An 18,680-nucleotide genomic window follows, 5' to 3' on the forward strand; every position below is an offset into this window, starting at 1 on the left:
TGCTAATTAATCTCTCTATATCCAGAATTGCCATCACCCTTCCCCAGCGTTCCAGTCACAGTGTTTCCAGAGTGATCTTTCTAAAACTGAAACAAACAAGCAAATTTTTCTTATAAAAACAACTGCTCATGTTATTTGAATCAACTTTTCTCTTTCTTCTAACTTTAACTTTCCAGTTAAAATCCTTGGGCAGGAGTTGGGGGGGTGGCTGACTCAGGTGATAAAGCATTTAGACTCTTATCTCAGGATTGCGAGTTGGAACCCCATGATGGCTGTAGAGATTACTTAAACTCTTGAAAAAAAAAAAATCTTTCAGTAGATTCCCATCTAAAGCATGGGGACAGCACCCGCGGACAAAAAGTGTTGCACTGGGGTCATGAGGAGTGCCCCATTATGTACTTTCAAGTTGGGAGGGGCTAGGCATAAGTCTCTAAGAAATTTTGGAAGCAAGGTTTCCAGCACCTTGAGGGAGCTAGCTATTGTTGGGAAGAGGTCATTTATTCATGTCTAATAAAACCTGAGTAATGAGACCCTTTCAGATGTGTATCGATAGGCCATATGCTTGGGGGATGATTGCCAACATGTATCTTGAATGGGGGAGGGTAGAGTTAAAGGAAGTCTCCAAAAGAATTTATATATGTTAAAGTAAGCTTATAGGATTTAGGAGGCAGGCTGGGAGTCGGGCCAGTATTGCCTTTTGCCCTTAGCAAAGTCTCAAAAATTAGGCAGTTGAGTCCCTAGAAGAATGTCACTCTGCCTTTTTCAAGGACTTGTCAATGGCTGTAGGTAGTAAGGAAATTTAATAATTTTTCTTCTGCCTTTATTTCCCACATCATTAGTATCTTAGACTTAATAAAGATTTAATAAAGGAAATTGTTATTGATACATCAGTGTTTAAATTCCCCAAAGTCAAACCATTAACCCAAGGACTTTTTTTTTTTCCACTTGAACTTGCGAGCTAGTCATTAATACCTACCCACCCCCCTTATCAGATGCTGTCAGTGCTCCTGTCCTCTCTCCCTCAGCACCCATCATTATGTATATACTGATAAAATCATGCTGTTACCTGTAATTATCTTCCTTAGAGCTGGCCAGAAGTGTCCAAGAGTTAATGTATCTGGGTGTGGCTTTCAACCATGATAGAGGGGGTTTGGAAGAGAAGTACTTCAAGTCTCTTACCCATTACTGGGATAACTCTGAGTCATGCTCTATATCTCACAGAACTCCCTTGAAGGACAGTAGTCCCCCCATTACTCTTCAGTAATGCACCACTGTTAGCCTCCTTCTATGCCTGTATTCTCAGTTTCTACTCTACTTCAGAGTTTCCTGGAACTACCTCCCAGATAAACAGTTTGCATTCAAATTCTTTTCTCAGGTTCTGATTTAAGAGGACTCAACCTAAAACAATTTCAACAATGTATAGCCTCTTAATAATCCAGTGCTCCTTACAGAGCCATCACTGTAAATGTACGAAGGCATGGCACATTATGTCACTCTTCCAAGATCCTAATGTAAACATACAGGAAAGAACATGACTTTGAAGAGAAAAATAATTTATATGAGAATGGACAATGGATAAAGGAAAGATAATATAGTGCCATTTGTTTTCCATTAATGATGCTGTGGATTCTTTTTTTTCTTATTTTCACATAAGATTTTTTATTTATTTTTTTTTCAGCGTAACAGTATTCATTGTTTTTTGTGCCACACCCAGTGCTCCATGCAATCCGTGCCCTCTCTAATACCCACCACCTGGTTCCCCCAACCTCCCACCCCCCGCCCCTTCAAAACCCTCAGATTGTTTTTCAGAGTCCATAGTCTCTCATGGTTCACCTCCTCTTCCAATTTCCCTCAACTCCCTTCTCCTCTCCATCTCCCCTTGTCCTGTGGAATTTATGGGCAGATGGTCTGTAACAGGTGTGACTATAATTTGAGGAGACTGGTTTCTCAGCTACTCAGAAAACTGCTAATATTATTTTAGAAGCACAGCTTTCTTTACTTGCAGTTTTTCCTTTTACCTTAATGTCTATTTTTCTAAATCACTGACCAGCAGTCAACAGATTTATTCTTTCCCTACCACCCCAGCACAAAAGAAACGTGTGTGTGCCTCCCCTGAGACACAGACACTTCTGTGTGCATCAGTGCTTGAAAAGACAAGTTTATGGTGCATGTGTGCAATGGATATTACATATTAAAGGTCTCTGAAATATATTTCTGTTAAATGTGTATGTTTATTTTATGAATAATTAAATTTAGTCAAATTAATAATTTACTAAAGATCTAGATGAAGACTGAAGAAAGGAATAAATTTTTTTTTAATTTATAATCTTTTAATAAACATATAATGTATTACTAGCCCCAGGAGTACAGGTCTGTGAAGGAAAGGAAGTAAATTATAAAGAAAAAGAAAATTTGCCCTTTTTGCCTTTTGTGTTTAATAGACAAAGGATAATGGCTTTTTTGTTTTTGGATTTTTTTGCTTGGATTGAAAGCCCAGAATGCAGCCTGTACTCTTGTCATAATATGTTCACTTGTGAGTATTCAAACCTATAAACTGTAGATTTCCCTTAAGTTATTATATTGTTTAGGAGATCTACGTTTGGACATTTACTTAAATTTTAAAATTGAAATCTCTAATAATGTCCCTTTTTTCGCTGTCTCTATTTCAGGTTATTGAGTTTCTGGAAGGCCTGGTTTTCCAGAGGAGCAGTTTCTGGTAGAAGTCTGAAGGTGTGATCCACAAAAAAAAAAAAAAAATCAAGTATAGCCAATGAATTAAGGACAAGAAGGTTTCCAATCAGGTAGGAACACTAATCTCACACATTCAACCACCTTAAATAAAGTGTGCTGATGGTTGGATAGAACTACTTGGAAAAAGATAGATATATAAACTACAAGAAAGCTGTTTGCAATTCCCTTGGCAGTTGTGGTGTTTATCAGAGAGTACCTTGGAGGAAAATGAATACAATAACAGTATGATGTTTTTTTCCATTTTTAGCTCCTTGTTGCCTAGTACATGTAGTGATCTTGGTGACTGGCTTAATCCTAGGAGGTTAGACATGTGGAGCAGCAGATAAATCTCTTTGTTACTTTCTCCTAAGTCAAGTCATTTTCTAGGTTGTCTTCATGATCTTCTAGTTGCTAATTTAAAAAATGGCCATGATGACATCAAGTAGTCTTTTAAGTGAGGAGCTGCTCCAGTTAGTTTTGTGAGGAAATCAGCTTGGTTCTTGTTGGGATACATCTATTTTTGTTCTTGGCAAAATGTGACTGCACATAGGAGTTAAAAGGGAAGAAAATGGGGCATGGGAAAGAGGACCTTATTTATTTATGCATGTCAAAATCCCACTAACAATTTTATAATTTCATTAGCAAAATTTGAGATAAAAACTCAAGGCAAAAGGAATAATAAAGATGTCTCATTCTATGGCAAGACAGAAGGCACTAGTGACAACAAAATCAGGGTCTATCCATTTCATTCGCAGTTACATACTCAGTATTTAGCATATCACATGATCCCTACTCAGTACTCAATATAAGACTCCTGGGTTATAACTTACTGATGAATGAATGAAAAAAGTTAACATGTTAGAAAATATTTTTTATCCTGTATTTACTTGTGTGTTGACTTCTGTATTCTCAGGACCTAGCACTGTAACTGACACATGGAATGTAAGCAATAAAATTTGTTGAAAGAATGGATAAGTCCCCAGGATTCTAAGTTTAATTGTAAGACCAACACAGACCCCATATTTGTGAGGATCTATGGCAAAAGTATCCATGAGATGAAAGCCTATCACACTGGTGATATAGCTGAAGAATTTATCTAGTTTAAATTTTTTTTAGTACAGTTGACACACAATGTTACATTATGTACAACATAGTGATTGACATCTCTATAAGTTACCCTATGCATCTCTATAAGTTACCTTATTACAAGTGTAGCTACCATCTGTCATCATACAATACTGTTACAATATCATTGTTTATATTCCTCATACTGGGCTTTTAATTCCTGTGATTTACTCATTTCATAACTGGAATCCTGTGTCTCCTACTCCCTTTCACTCATTTTACCCACGCCTTCACTCTCCTTTCCTAGGGCAATCATCATTTGTTCTATGTAATTATAGTTCTGATTCTGCTTTTTGTTTACTTGCTTAGTTTTTTTAGATTCTACTTATGAGTGAAATCATATGGTATTTGTCTTTCTCAGTCTGATTTATTTTACTTAACATAATACCCTCTAGATCCACCCATTTTTTTCTCAAGTGGCATGATCTCATCCTTTTTGATAATTGCGTAATATTCCTTTGTGTGTGTGTGTGTTGCATCTTTCTTATTCATTCCTCTATTGATCGATACTTAGGTTGCTTCCATAATTGGTTACTGGAAAAAATGATGCAATAAACATAGGCTGCATATCTTTTCAAATTAGTGTTTTTGTTTTCTTTAAGTAAATACTCAGTAGTGAAATTATTGGATCATATGGTATACCTATTTTTAATTTTTTGAGTAACCTTCATACTGTTTTCCACAGTGGCTGTACCAATTTACATCTCCACCAATGCACTAGGGTTCCTTTTTCTCCACATCCTCATGAAAAACTTGTGATTTCTTGTTTTTGATTTTAGATATTCTGACAGGTATAAGCTGACAGCTCATTGTGGTTTTGATTTACATTTCCCTGCTGATTATTATGATGTCTAACATCTTTTCATGTGTCTGTTTGTCATCTGTATGTCTTCTTTGGAAAAATGTCTATCTAGTCCTCTGCCCGTTTTTTGATTGGATTGTTGTTTTGTTTTGTTTTTTAATTTTTTAAAAAAGATTTTATTTATCTATTTGTCAGAGAGAGAAAGAGCATGAGGAAGAGCATGAGGGACAGCACAAGCAGGGGAGAGGCAGAGGGAGAAGCAGACTCCCTGCTGAGCAAGGAGCCCGATATGGGACTCAATCCCAGGACCTTGGCATCATGACCTGAGCCAAAGGCAGTTGCTCAACTGACTGAGCCATTCAGGCACCATGGATTCTTGTCTTTTTGGTATTGAGTTGTATAAGTTCTTCATATATTTTGGATATTAACCCTTTGTTGGATATATCATTTGCAAATATCTTCTCCCATTCAGTGGTTGCCTATTTGTTTTGAAAAGCTTTTTATTTTGATGTAGTTCCAATAGTTTATTTTTGCTTTTGTTCCCTTGCCTCAAGAGACATATCTAGAAAACTGTTGCTGCAGCTGTTGAAGAAATTACTGCCTGTTTTCTCTTCTAGGATTCTTATGGTTTCAGGCTCACATTTAGGTCTGTAATCCATTTTGAGTTTATTTTGGTATATGGTATAAGAAAGTGGTCCGGTTTCATTCTTTTACATGTAGCTGTCCAATTCCCAGCACCATTTATGGAAAAGACAGTCTTTTTCCCATTGCTATTCTTGCTCTGTCATGTTAATTAACCAAATAAATGTGGGTTTATTTCTGGGCTCTCTGTTCTGTTCCATTGATCTATGTGTCTGTTTTTGTGCCAGTACCATACTGTTTTGATTACTACAGCTTTGTAGAGAATCTCTCTAGTTTTCATCATTTATGTATCATCCCATTACATTTAGGCATAGTACCTACATTAGACATACGACTAAATGACTCATATATAGACAGAAAATCCCCTCATAAACTTCTGTGCCATTTTGTTTGCAAAACATGATTTTTGGAGCATTTTTATAATGACAAAGTAAGGACAATTTCAAAATCATTAAATTCTAAAGTTGTTTATACTTTTCCACAGGTATAGCCATAGTACTGCATTAGCTATTTCTCTGTAATCTGCTTTTGCTGTCTTTTGCATTCCTAAGAGACAATAAAAGCCATTTAATTAAAAAAAAAAAAAGTAAATTTTCACATAATGCAGCTTCCACAAAACCAAACACACACACACACACACACACACACACACACACACACATCTCTCTTTCTGTCTCTCAGACATGAACATAAAGTAACAATCTAAAATAGCACCCAGAATGGCTCAGTGGGTTAAAACCTCTGCCTTTGGCTTGGGTCATGATCCCAGGGTCCTGGGATAGAGCCCCGCATCAGGCTCTCTGCTCAGCAGGAGCCTGCTTTCGCCTCTCTCTCTGCCTACTTGTGACCTCTCTCTATCAAATAAATAAGTAAAATCTTTAAAAAATAAAATAAAATAGTCCAGGAACTCACTGCAAAATAAGAGGAAATCTACTCATATTTGATTTTTTTGTTCTTTTAATAATGTATTATATTCCAATATACTTATTAATAAAACTAAGTTCCTAGTTAGGGAAATAGCTATTTAACATTTTTATCTTTGTATGTATTTATCAATAATGTATGAGAATACCTCCACCACTCCACCTTTTTTTTGTATTCTCTTGGGGCAGGAGATTCCAGTTATCAGTTGTTTTTAAAATTCCCAGTAGCCACAGGACTAGTTATCACTTAAATAAAGACAGCAAATTGTACCAAAGTAGTAGGTCTCTTTATGGAAAATAAAGTACTCATATGAAGAGGGAAAACTTTCATAGTTGAATGATTTCAGCTTTAAAAGATTAATGAGTAAATAGTTATGTGTGTCAAAGCAGACTCCCTCTCTATAATTAATGACTAGGGGTTATCTTTTGGTGCGTAGGGGATTTTAACTTTTTTTTTTTTAAAGATTTTATTTACTTATTTCAGACAGAGAGAGAGAGAGCATGAGCTGTGGAGGGAGGGGCAGAAAGAGAACCAGACTCCCTGCTGAGCAGAGAGCTCAACGTGGGGCTCAATCCCAGAACCCTGGGATCATGACCTGAGCCAAAGGCACTTTACCGACTGAGCCACACAAGGCACCCTGGGGACTTTAACTTTAAAGATACTATTATAGGGACGCCTGGGTGGCTCAGTTGGTTGGACGACTGCCTTCGGCTCAGGTCATGATCCCGGAGTCCTGGGATCGAGTCCCGCATCGGGCTCCCAGCTCTGCGGGGAGTCTGCTTCTCTCTCTGACCTTCTCCTCGCTCATGTTCTCTCTCACTGTCTCTCTCTCAAATAAATAAATAAAATCTTTAAAAAAAAATAAAAAATAAAGATACTATTATATGATACTTAATGCGCACAAAAGAATATATTCAAATATATTAAGTCATGAAATATAATAATAAAATAAACTACAAACACACCACTAAAACTAAGAACTAGAATCTAAACTGCTGAATCATTGTGCTCTACTCTGATCCCTCCTTCCTGCTTTCATCAAATAACTGACCTTGGTTTTATGTTCAACATGCACTTAGTTTTTATGTTTTTTTTAAACTATATATGTGATTTTGCTTATTATTGAGCTCTATAAAATTGATCTCATATTTTATGTAGCCTTCTGTGTTTGTTTTGTTTTTTTCACTCAACATTATGTTTCTAAGGTTCATCCATGTTTAGTGTTCATTAATTTTTACTACCATATAATATTTCATTGTGTTTATTACTCTGTTGATATTTGGGCTGTTTTGGATATATTATGAACAGCACCTATATGAATATTTATTTTAATGTTTCTTGGAACACATGTGCAAGATGTGTTTTAACCATATATACCAAAATGTAGAACTGCTGAATTCAGGTAATCCTCCTCCTGGAGACTAGCATAGTTAAAATTTTACAATGGTACTCCTCTTCTCAGTCTAAATTTATGCAGATATCTCTTACTAACATCATAAACTTCTGCCAGTTAGATCATTTTCCATTTGAGGTTTTTGGGTTTTTTTCCTAATGCTATTTTTATTTTCTTTTGTTTTTTTATTCTATCAAATGTGTGTGAATCTGATAAAGTCTTCTTTGTATGAAAATAAAATCATTAAGATTCGTAAGAATGAAAATATGTTCTTGAAAAATTTATAAATCCTACCTGCATTCAAATTGGAATAAATCAGCCTGAAATTCATAAATATAAACAAAACAACAAAACAAAAAACTGTAAGGAACATTGACAGTCAGGAACTCAAAACGGTTGCACATGTTTATCCTATAAGGGGTCTACAATGAAACAAAAGGATAAAGACTGCATGTCCAAACCCAAATGCAACCCCGTAAATCACATTTCAGGTCAGGCCATGTAACAGTGGGGCGATTCAGTAAATAAATTAAAACAATTCTTGTTTTCAATAATTTCCTAAGTCAACATTTGGAATAATGAAAAACTTATCTTTAACTCCAAGAAATCTGGGAAGTTATTAGTTAAAGCAAATGTGCTGTACTACTGTTCTACACCTGGCTAAAAATAGTATTAAGTCTTGAGGACACCCATGAACACTGAACAGACTCTCTAAATATAGCTTTTTCTTTCTCTAAAAGCATTTAAAAATATGCTATCTTTTGTGGAACTTGGCCCATTGTAAAGGGCACAAGGACATTAAGATCAGTGACTTTTAGGCCTCATAAAGCTTTGAAATATTTTCTTAGTTCGGCAACCCACATTTTGAAGACATGAAAACTGAAGCCCAAGAAATTCAGTATTTTGCCCAGCATAATATGGTAAAACAAGTAATAATGATGCACTCAAACCTCTCTGTCTTCTAAATCCATTGAACGTGGATGGCATGTAGTAGCTTTTAATACCTTCTTATTTTCATCTCCCTGAACAACACATTTCTTCTATGGCTTATCCTTTTTGCTTAAGAGGGATGATAACTCACTATAAAATTTAGCTATAACTAAATTTTAAAAATTTTGCTGTTTTATAACTCATTTTGAGCTGCTTTTTTTTGTTGTTGTTAAAAATATGCAAGGACATTTTCTTTCCTTCTTGAAATGCCTCTGCCTGCATTTACAATTTTTTACTGTTGAATTATTGAATAGTAATAAGTACAGAAGTACAGAAACACATTCTAGTAGAGAAAGTAAGTGTTAGGGGCAACATGGTGAACAGTACAGTTGACATAACTTAAAGGGAGATGAAGACAGAAGGAAGAGAACAAAAATGTGATTTGTTCATAAAAATACATGGCAAGTTAATGTTTGGCTGTTGGCTACACTCAATACAACATAGCCTAACTTAATTTAAATTCCAGATTAACTTCTGTTGTTTGCATTGCCATAGACTAGGGATTAAACAAAACAACAGAATTTTTAATGTTCCACCATTTTGTATTCATTTCCTAAAGATTTCTACAGGACTTTAAAAAAAAAATAGAAACCAAAAGACTTGTCTTTGAATTATTTTCCCTGCTTCTTTGCACTTTAATAAACTGATAAATGGAATTTATCTGAATATTTATAACTACTTCTATCCCGTAATTTTCAAAGCACTAGGGATTGTGTGTGTGTACAAATACACATATAAACACATTTTGTATTAAATGCTGTGCTACCTTTGCAAACATGAAATAAAGTTTTCAATCAAAAAATTATTATTGTCATCTAGATGAAAATCAGATATGATAGTGGGGCCAACCACTGGTAAGTTTAAAAGCCATCCTAGATGATTTATATGTGCAGCAGGATTGAAGGTCTTGCTTTAGCTGAAGTACTTAGAAGTATAAGCAAGCATGGCTCTAATCTCATATCTGAGATCTGTTTTTTTTTATTTGATTATAGCTGATAACAATATTACATTAGTTTAAGGAGTACAACATTGTGATTCAATACTGTACATATTATGCTCTGCTCACTACAAGTATAGCTACCATCTGTCACCATGCAATGCTATTAAATTATCATTGACTATATTCCTGTGCCTTTTATTCCTGTGATTTACTCATACTATAACTGGAAGCCTGTATCTCCCACTCCCCTTCACCCATTTTGCCTATCCACCCCTGTAATCATCAGTTTGTTCACTGTATTTATAGGTCTGATTCTGCTTTTTGTTTGCCTGTTTGTTTTGTTTTTCAGATTCCACATTTGAGTGAAATCATACAATATTTGTCTTCTGAGACCTGTTTTATTTAGAGTTCTTTGGCAAATGCTTCTATGTATTTTAATACTCTTTAGCTATGCTATAAAAATACCAAAAGCTGGTGTGAATTAATGAAGTGATATGCAAAAACGAAAGCCTACAAGATAGGATAAGCATGGGGTCTTCTAATTATCACTCAAATAAGTTTTGTTGATACAAACATTGTGGAAATTAAAGACACTAATAATTCATTGTGCTGGAATCAAAATCTTCTGGTTATGTCAGTACAAAAGAAATCCTAATTTGTACCACAAAGGTAATGAACTAAAAAAAATGTTATTTGTTAAATACTTACTTAGTACCCTGCACTGTACTTATAACACTTTTCCGAAATTTGGGGGACAAACAAGAGAAATAGAAATTCTCCATGCTCAAGTAGTTTATACGTTGGTCGATGAAATATCTCTATTTTGAGATCTTTGAAATTCTCATTTTATTGTAACTTCATCATATAAGTTGTTTTTCTATTTATTAAAATCAATATTTACCACCTTAGATGTTTCTTAAATGTTCCTAATAATGAAATTGTGCCATAATGATAATTTCCAGTACTGATAATAGAGTTGATAATAGAGATGCTTGATATTGATAGCAAGGTGATTTTGATAATCTACAAAATGTCACGAGGTTTTTCATAATAACAACTTGTTTCTTAGACAAAAAGGCACTTACTATTTGTCTTCTCATTTTATAAAAAACTTTATTAATATTGATTTTACCACATCATAAAATTCATATTTTAAAATAGTTTGCTTTGTGATTATCTCATTTTAAAACTATTCTTTATATAACTACTATATATGATGTAAATATTCATAGATATTTTTCAGTGGCTAATACATTTTTAATTTCTTTAAGTATTTATTTAATTTATGTTGCTGTTCTTCAGCATTCCCTTTTCTCTCTGGAGCCTATCCTACTAATTTCAAAAAGCCTGAAAATTCTGAAAATCCCACATGAAGTGATGTATGAAAAATCTTAAAATATAATGGTGGTAGAGAAAGAGAGTATTAAACATTGTGCTGAAGATTATTCCATTAATAAAGAGATTAATCAGTGCTTCTAACATTTGGACATAAAATAAACATAAAAATGACATTTTCTCCTTTTTTTCATTTTTTTAAAAAGATTTTATTTATTTGAAAGAGAGAGGGAGAGAGCACAAGTGGGCGGCAGAGGCAGAAGGAAAGGGAAATGCAGACTCCCCGCTGAGCAGGGAGCCTGACAATGGGCTCAATCCCAGGACCCCAGGATCAGGACCTGAGCCAATGGCAGACACTTAACCAACTGAGCCACCAAATACAATGGTATTTTCAATAAGAGGTTATTAAATACTATATAGAAAACTCATATCTGCAAAGCAGATAATTGGCAATGATGATACATATATTAAAATATGTGATAACATAATCATATATATCATAATCATATGTGATAACCTATATTAAAATATGTGATAACATAATCATAGCAACTTTTTTTTTTTTGCTGAAAAGAGGCATATTGGAGTGCTTAAGCACTGTTTCAATTGGAATAGATAGTTAAACATTTTGCAAAAAATACTTGATTGCAGAAGAGGAGATAATAGCATGTGTGTGAATGTGTGTTTTCAATTAATGCATTTTCATTCATTGAGAAAAGAAAAGAATGTCAGATTTTTAAAAATGTGACATTGTGAAATGTTAAAGTACCATTTTTAGACTTATTTCTGCTGCTGCCTTTCCGTTAGCATTTACCAAAAAATGCCATCTTATCCAAGTTAGAGATCTAGGAGCAATCCCAGGATTCTCACTGAGGGGCACTCTACTTACATGTTCCCCATTCAATAAGTCACAAATTCCTGGCCCTCCTATTTCAGACAGCTCTCTACAACATACACCAGCTCTTTCCCTGTCTAGTCCGAACATCTCTGCCTTAGCCTCCTACTGAAGTCACTTCTAGTTCATTGTGAACAGGATCATTTTTAAACCTTCCTCAGTCCTAAACAGCTGAGCTGCACTTTTGGAAGCTTTACACAATGTCTTATTAGATGTATTAAAATGTATCCACATCACCTACTCAGTGTAATTTATAGATAACTCTATGAGACTTGAGCAATGTAGCAGTTGATGAGTTGTACAAATATTAATGTTTGAAAAAATTACTTAAAATTTTCATCTCAGTTTTGCAGATCTTTTTTGTATTTTGAAACAATTTTTTTTTTTAAAGATTTTATTTATTTATTTGACAGAGAGAAATCACAAGTAGATGGAGAGGCAGGCAGAGAGAGAGAGAGAGAGAGAGAGGGAAGCAGGCCCCCTGCTGAGCAGAGAGCCCGATGCGGGACTCGATCCCAGGACTCTGAGATCATGACCTGAGCCGAAGGCAGCGGCTTAACCCACTGAGCCACCCAGGCGCCCCTGAAACAATTTTTTTTTAAGGTGTCAATTTAGTAAGTCCTTCTCAAACACCTGTTCCCTGGTGAGTGTGCTTTTACTGTCAGAGGCTGGACAGCCCTGAAAGAGGCATCTAAAGGACCATCACTTGGATGAGTACCAGATCTGTGGGAATTGGAATGTAAAATGTTTCTTGAACAAATCTAGAAATCAAGGAAAAGATAGTGGTCTCAGTTATGCTGTATATCAGATGATAATATTAAAAAGTCAGGTACTATAGGGATGTTAATAAAATATCATACGGGTATGTCTTAAAACAGTATGTGAACTTCTTACATACTTAAAAAGAAATACTGCTAACCAAAAAAAAAAAAAAAAAGACGTTTAGCATGCTCCAAAACGAATGTTGGAAAATGACAGGTGGGTTTGTAAGTGGTCAAATCACCTACTAGTTTCATTACCTAATGTTTCTAAATCCTTGTTATTTCATCTTTAAAAGTGAGATAATGAGGGACGCCTGGGTGGCTCAGTGGGTTAAGCCGCTGCCTTCGGCTCAGGTCATGATCTCAGGGTCCTGGGATCGAGTCCCGCATCGGGCTCTCTGCTCAGCAGGGAGCCTGCTTCCCTCTCTCTCTCTCTCTGCCTGCCTCTCTGCCTACTTGTGATCTCTCTCTGTCAAATAAATAAATAAATAATCTTAAAAAAAAAAAAGCGAGATAATGAGAGTACCTATTTGACAGAATTGTTGAGAAATTTAAATTATATAATTCTCATGAACTGTTTAATGTGGAATCTGGCATATACTCAATATTTTGTTATTATTGATAAAGCACTAGCAAGCAATAACTGTTTCATTATTTTTATGGTCATTGTTGCAACTTGGAGCAGACTAGACAATACTACTGAGCTTAATTTGACCATTCATTGTTATTTTAAAGATGGGAGAGTTAATAATGAATTATTTTGAAAGGTGTCAGTGTTCTAACATCCTTTCAAAAGCTAAATATTTATTTAATATAGAAAAAAATATTCTTAATTCAATGAGAAAGAGTAGATGTTAAAAGTATCTTTCCTCCTTAGAATCCTACAGACCCAGAAAAAAAGGTAAGACAAAGGATATAGAAAGCATGATATAATAAAGAATAGCACCAGCCCTAGGCTTTTGATGCTTTTGTAATTTTGATGTGAATAACCCCAGGCTCCTATTCTAACATCAGTACTACCACAGACTGTGTAAGACATGGTCAAGTCGATTAACCTCTCTCTGCTTTAGTTTCTTCATCTGTAAAGTGCAAGTAATATTACTTATCACTTGCCAGCCAGCAGTACTTCTTCAGCTAATTGACTGTCTCAGCAGGGATGTTGCAAAGATTAGCTGATAAATGATTTATAAACCCTTTGAAATATTAAATAAGTGATGTAAAAAGCTCTAACAAGAGGACAGAACAAATTATTCCATGCATTAATTTGCTACTTAATCATATATATATATTTTATTTTAAAAAACACCCCTAAAAAAGAGGTAGCCCTCAGTACAGTGAAAATAGGATAGATTACTAGGGATTCTAGAGTGCTTTTTATTGCTGTTATTAAAAAAAAAAACCCCTGTTATAATTAAGAATATATAGAAGAAAAAGTGTATTAGAGGAAATGATTATAGTTCACCTCCCTAAATTGCGGGAAAGTCTTCGAGAAAGGAAAACAACTGAATAAAAACAAGGGAACACACTTTCTTAGATGACCTTTACCATTAACAATGGTATAACCTTGACAATTTTATTTAACCAATAAGGAGTTTGAGTAAGATAATTAAAAACACATCTACAAAATGTTTTTATATATGTATGGACAACAAAGAAAATCCTGTGCCATTCTCTGTAAGGGACTAAAAAATTAAAGACCCAAATCTCAAGGAAAATGTAAGAGAAGAGCAACAGGAAAGTAATTAATTCTTGCACAGTGCCAAATTAAACAAACACTATAATAAAGTTATTCATTATACCTGGAGATGGAAAGAGGGTGTAGTTTATAAATTCAGGTTGAGAGGTGAGTAGAATTTTGTTGTCATTGGGAGAGAAGGGCATTCTAAGTTGAGAAAACAGCATTAGAAAACCAACAGAAGACAAGATACATGGCAAGTGGTAGCTATGGATGAACATTAGTATGCACAAGAGAGATAGTTTAGGGAAATATATTAGTAAAGTAAGTTGGTTTCAAATTCTAGAAGGCCATGCAAAAAAAACAAAAAAAACAAACAAAAAAAAAACTGAACTATGTTTGGAGTGGGTTCCCAGGAGCAACTGAAGATTTTTGAGTGCTTTATGTTTTATAAAGTTTATTTTGGTAATAGTGTGAATGGTTAAGTTGGAGAATACATTTAGTTAAGTAATTAGCATATAATTGCAGTAGTCAAGAAAGAGATGATGAAGCCAGTGACCAGAGAAAAAATAGAAATGAAGAATATAAAATAGACATTGAATAGGTAGAATTAAAACAATGAGGTTTGAGAAATTATTAGATGTAAAGATGAAATGTGAATAATTATTGGGATGGAGTAATTGAAGACAATCATAAGATTTCTATCATAGGTGCCTGAGAAAATAGTGGTAATGTACACTAAAATAATGAGAATAATGAATAATTTGGGGGTGGAGTTGGAGAATACAGCAAAGAGAATCCATTTTGAACTTAACAAATTTGAGTTTTTGAGGACAATCATGGTGGAATATTTAGTACACAATAAAAATTCTCAAGCTAGGGCCACCTGGGTGGTTCAGTGGGTTAAGCATCTGACTCTTGCATCCAGCTCAGGCCATGATCTCCTGGTGGTAAGATCCAACCCTATGTTGGGCTCAGTGCTCAGTGGGGAGTCTGCTTCAGATTCTCTCCCTCTGTCCCCATCCCTGCTCCCCTGTGTGTGAAATAAATAACAAATAAATAATAAAATCTTAAGAAAAAAATTTTAGGGGCATCTGGGTGGCTCAGTTGGTTGAGTATCTGCCTTCAGCTCGGGTCATAATCCCAGGGTCCTGGGATTGAGCCCCATACTGGGCTCTCTGCTGAGCAGGGAGCCTGCTTCTCCCTTACCCTATGCTCTCTCTCTCTGTCAAATAAATAAATAAAATCTTAGAAAAAAGAAAAGAAAGAATTTATCAGTCTATACTTCAGAAAATTATCAGGCCCCTCAAATGATAGATTTGATAGTCATCTATGTACAGGTGCAGTTAAGACTATGGGGGTAAAAGAGATTATCAAACAGAACATAAAGAATAACAAAAAGAGTAAATATTATTTAAGAGGTAAGCGGAGGGAAGAACAAGAATAAATACAAGAAAAGATTACAGGGAAATCAAGAGCAGTAACTTTGGTAGCTAAAAGAGAAAAACATCAAGAAAAGAGAAATAGCAATGTAAAATGCTGTATACAATTTTATATATGTGATTATTGTAAAAAACCTTGAATTTTGTGATTAATCTGTAATGGTTTTTCTTTGAGAAAGCAATTCTGGTAAATTAATAAATATTTAAGTCAAATTGCAAAGAAAATAAAAATAGAGGGAAATAGGAAAAATTAGTACCTACCTCTTTTCCTCTAAGTTTTGGGGGTAAATGAAAGTAAAACAGATGTCTTTAAGAACATACAGAGTTAAAAGATGAAATATATCTTTAAAAGGGAAAATGTAAGCAATTTTATAGGCATTTGAGAAATAGGGAGAAGCAGCAGAGGGCAGAAATGAAGGAACAATAATGGGACAGAAGATAGAATCAAAAGCACTAGTCAGGTATTAATGTTGTGCAAAAGAACTCTTTAATAAAGAAACAGACAATTTCAATGTGAGGCTAAAGAAAGAGGAATTGAAAATTATGTAGGATGACCTTGGTCTTCTTCATAAATTCATTAGGCAAGATTTTCTGTGGAGAATAAAAATTTGAAAGAATTTGGAATATAAATAAGACTGAAGAAGCACAGAAAAATAAAGAAATTGGTGTTGTTAGAGATGGTAAAGAGGTCAGCTAGAAAGGAACAAAGGGATTTATAAGTAGCTTTGAGGTCATTTTGAGGTCACCTAATTAGACAGTGAAATTATTTTCTAAAGGAATATAGCCTGTACTTCTGACTTTGTAACATTTTTAGGCTTAGATTAGGCTTAGATTTCTTATTACAAAGTTTTGATTTGTTAAGCATTGTGGAAAGGAGAAAAAAAGATTTGAATCTGAGCTAAAAGAAGTTTCAGAGAATTTAAGTAATGATAAAAATAAGTAGATTATGAGTTTATAAAACCAGTGCGAAAATGTTCCCATTTCAAAAAAAAAGAAATGTGTATCTATGTATATCCAGATAGATAGATATTATATATCTTGGTGCATATCTGTATATAAACCCTTGAATGAAGACATAAGGGTCAAAACTATCACATCACTGGGATCAGAGATGAATTGATAAATAGAGAAAAGATTGAGAAGAATAATCATTAGTATCAAATATTGAAACTTTTCTGAACCTGAGAATTTTCAATATACACTGAGAATGAGGGAGAAAGTGAAGAACTTCCTTCAACTAAGGCCAATGGGACACCATGTCTAATAATATTAGTCAAAATTTATTGTGAAAACCATCAAAGACATTCTATTTTTTTTTTTCTCATATTCGGCAGGATTCATTCTAGCAATATTTTTGTGATAGAAATGTCAATGACTTGGATTCAGAATAAAAAAGGATTTGACTTCACCTAGTTAATAAAAATTGCCATCTCTCTGTGTGATATAACTCAGTGTATGAGATTGCTTTTTGAAAGAATGCTTTTGATGGGACACTACCCAAACTCTTCAGAAGTGCAATACCTGTTCTTGTTATACTATGTAATACTGAGCATATTGTGCAGGAATTGTAATTATGCCTTAACAGAGGAAGATTTATAGAATTTTTTAAAGTTGTGGCTGTTAATAGGATTGCGGTTTTTATTTCTTCCTTGTCTTTCACTCCAAAGTGTCACTAGAATACAGCTCAATTCAAGGAAAAAGGGAATTGAGGTAGCTTTGAGTTCTAGAACTTTGTTCTAATCTCCACATTTAGTGTGAAGCCCTCTGATCTGTGAGATTAAGGGGTTGTTTTTCGGAAACAAGTTACTAGATTCTTAAGCCTGAATTACATAAACAAGAAGAAATTATAACAGGAAAAGGAAAGAGAAAAAGATGGATAGTACTTAGCCTGGAAATAGAGGAGCTGATATTTCCAGATTATTTTAGGAATCAAAAATTTGCTTAGTTAGGTGTGCCAGGGTCACTCAGTGGGTTGGGTCTCTGCCTTTGGCTCAGGTTATGATCTCAGGTTCCTGGGACTGAGCCCCAAACCGGGCTCTCTGCTTGGCGGGGAGCCTGCTTCCCCCTTTCTTTCTGCCTGCCTCTCTGCCTACTTGAGATCTCTCTCTGTCAAATAAATAAAATTCTTAAAAATTTTACTTAGTTAAATTCTTTACCAAAAAGTTTTCTTCTATAATCTATAGTGTTGATCAGACAGTTTCCTACTACGATGAATATCAACTATTTTCAAAATTTTGTCCCTGGACTCCAGCAGGTCACCCAAACCCTCTCAGTCAGTTCTCTGAGATACTCTCATTGGATTCACAAATTCAAAATAATTTTCATAATAATACTGATGATATTTGCCTTTTTACTTGGTAGACACTGCATGAATGGTGCAGAAGCATGGTGGGAAAAACTGCTGGCACCTCAGCGCTAATCAAGTCAGCAACTCAAAACTCTACTGTAACCCTGGTATTTTTCACCATCACACACTCACAGTTAATATTTTTAAAATGCTGGATTTACCTACAGATATACTTGATGAAGCAGTAAAAAATGTTATGTCAAGTCTTGTCCCCTGAGTACACATCTGTTTAACACCTTTGTGATGGGAAGTCACAAGAAGCATCTCTGCCAGATACCAAAGTGGATGGTTGTCTCAAGTAAAGTACTTTGGTGACTACTGGGGTTGAGAGCTGAACTAGCCACTTTTTCTTAAGTCACCATTTTTACTTGAAAGAACAACTGACAGGCAAACTGTAGTTTTTCAAACTTGGATATTTGGCAGAGATTTTCATTGAAAATGAACAAAATGAGCTTGTCAGTTCAAGGGAAGCAAAATCCAACTGTAATCTGCTGGAAATGATGAAATCTGAGCTTTCAAACAAAAATTACAATTTTGGAAAATTTACTATCTGCCCCTGTGAACTTGTCAGTTTCCCAATCCATAAAGACTTTCCTGCTGAGATAGGTGGTGTTACTAACAAATGTGATATTTCTAATATCACATTAATATAAATTATAATATTAAAAGTATATATTAT

General features: G+C 34.6%; 1 protein-coding gene and 1 long non-coding RNA gene across 2 annotated transcripts in view; one reads left to right on the forward strand and one right to left on the reverse strand.

The window, feature by feature from the left end:
- PKIA (cAMP-dependent protein kinase inhibitor alpha) overlaps positions 1-18,680 on the forward strand; it is a 92,444-nt gene that overhangs the window by 59,058 nt on the left and 14,706 nt on the right. Inside the window, exon 2 of the mRNA XM_059394757.1 lies at positions 2,670-2,801. The gene's annotated coding sequence lies outside the window, so the exon portion shown is untranslated. The remainder of the gene's footprint in view (positions 1-2,669; positions 2,802-18,680) is intronic.
- Positions 1-18,680, reverse strand: part of LOC132014102 (uncharacterized) — a 108,169-nt gene that overhangs the window by 25,680 nt on the left and 63,809 nt on the right. The window lies entirely within an intron of this gene.

Source organism: Mustela nigripes, chromosome 3 (assembly GCF_022355385.1).
Source record: "Mustela nigripes isolate SB6536 chromosome 3, MUSNIG.SB6536, whole genome shotgun sequence".
NCBI lineage: Eukaryota > Metazoa > Chordata > Mammalia > Carnivora > Mustelidae > Mustela > Mustela nigripes.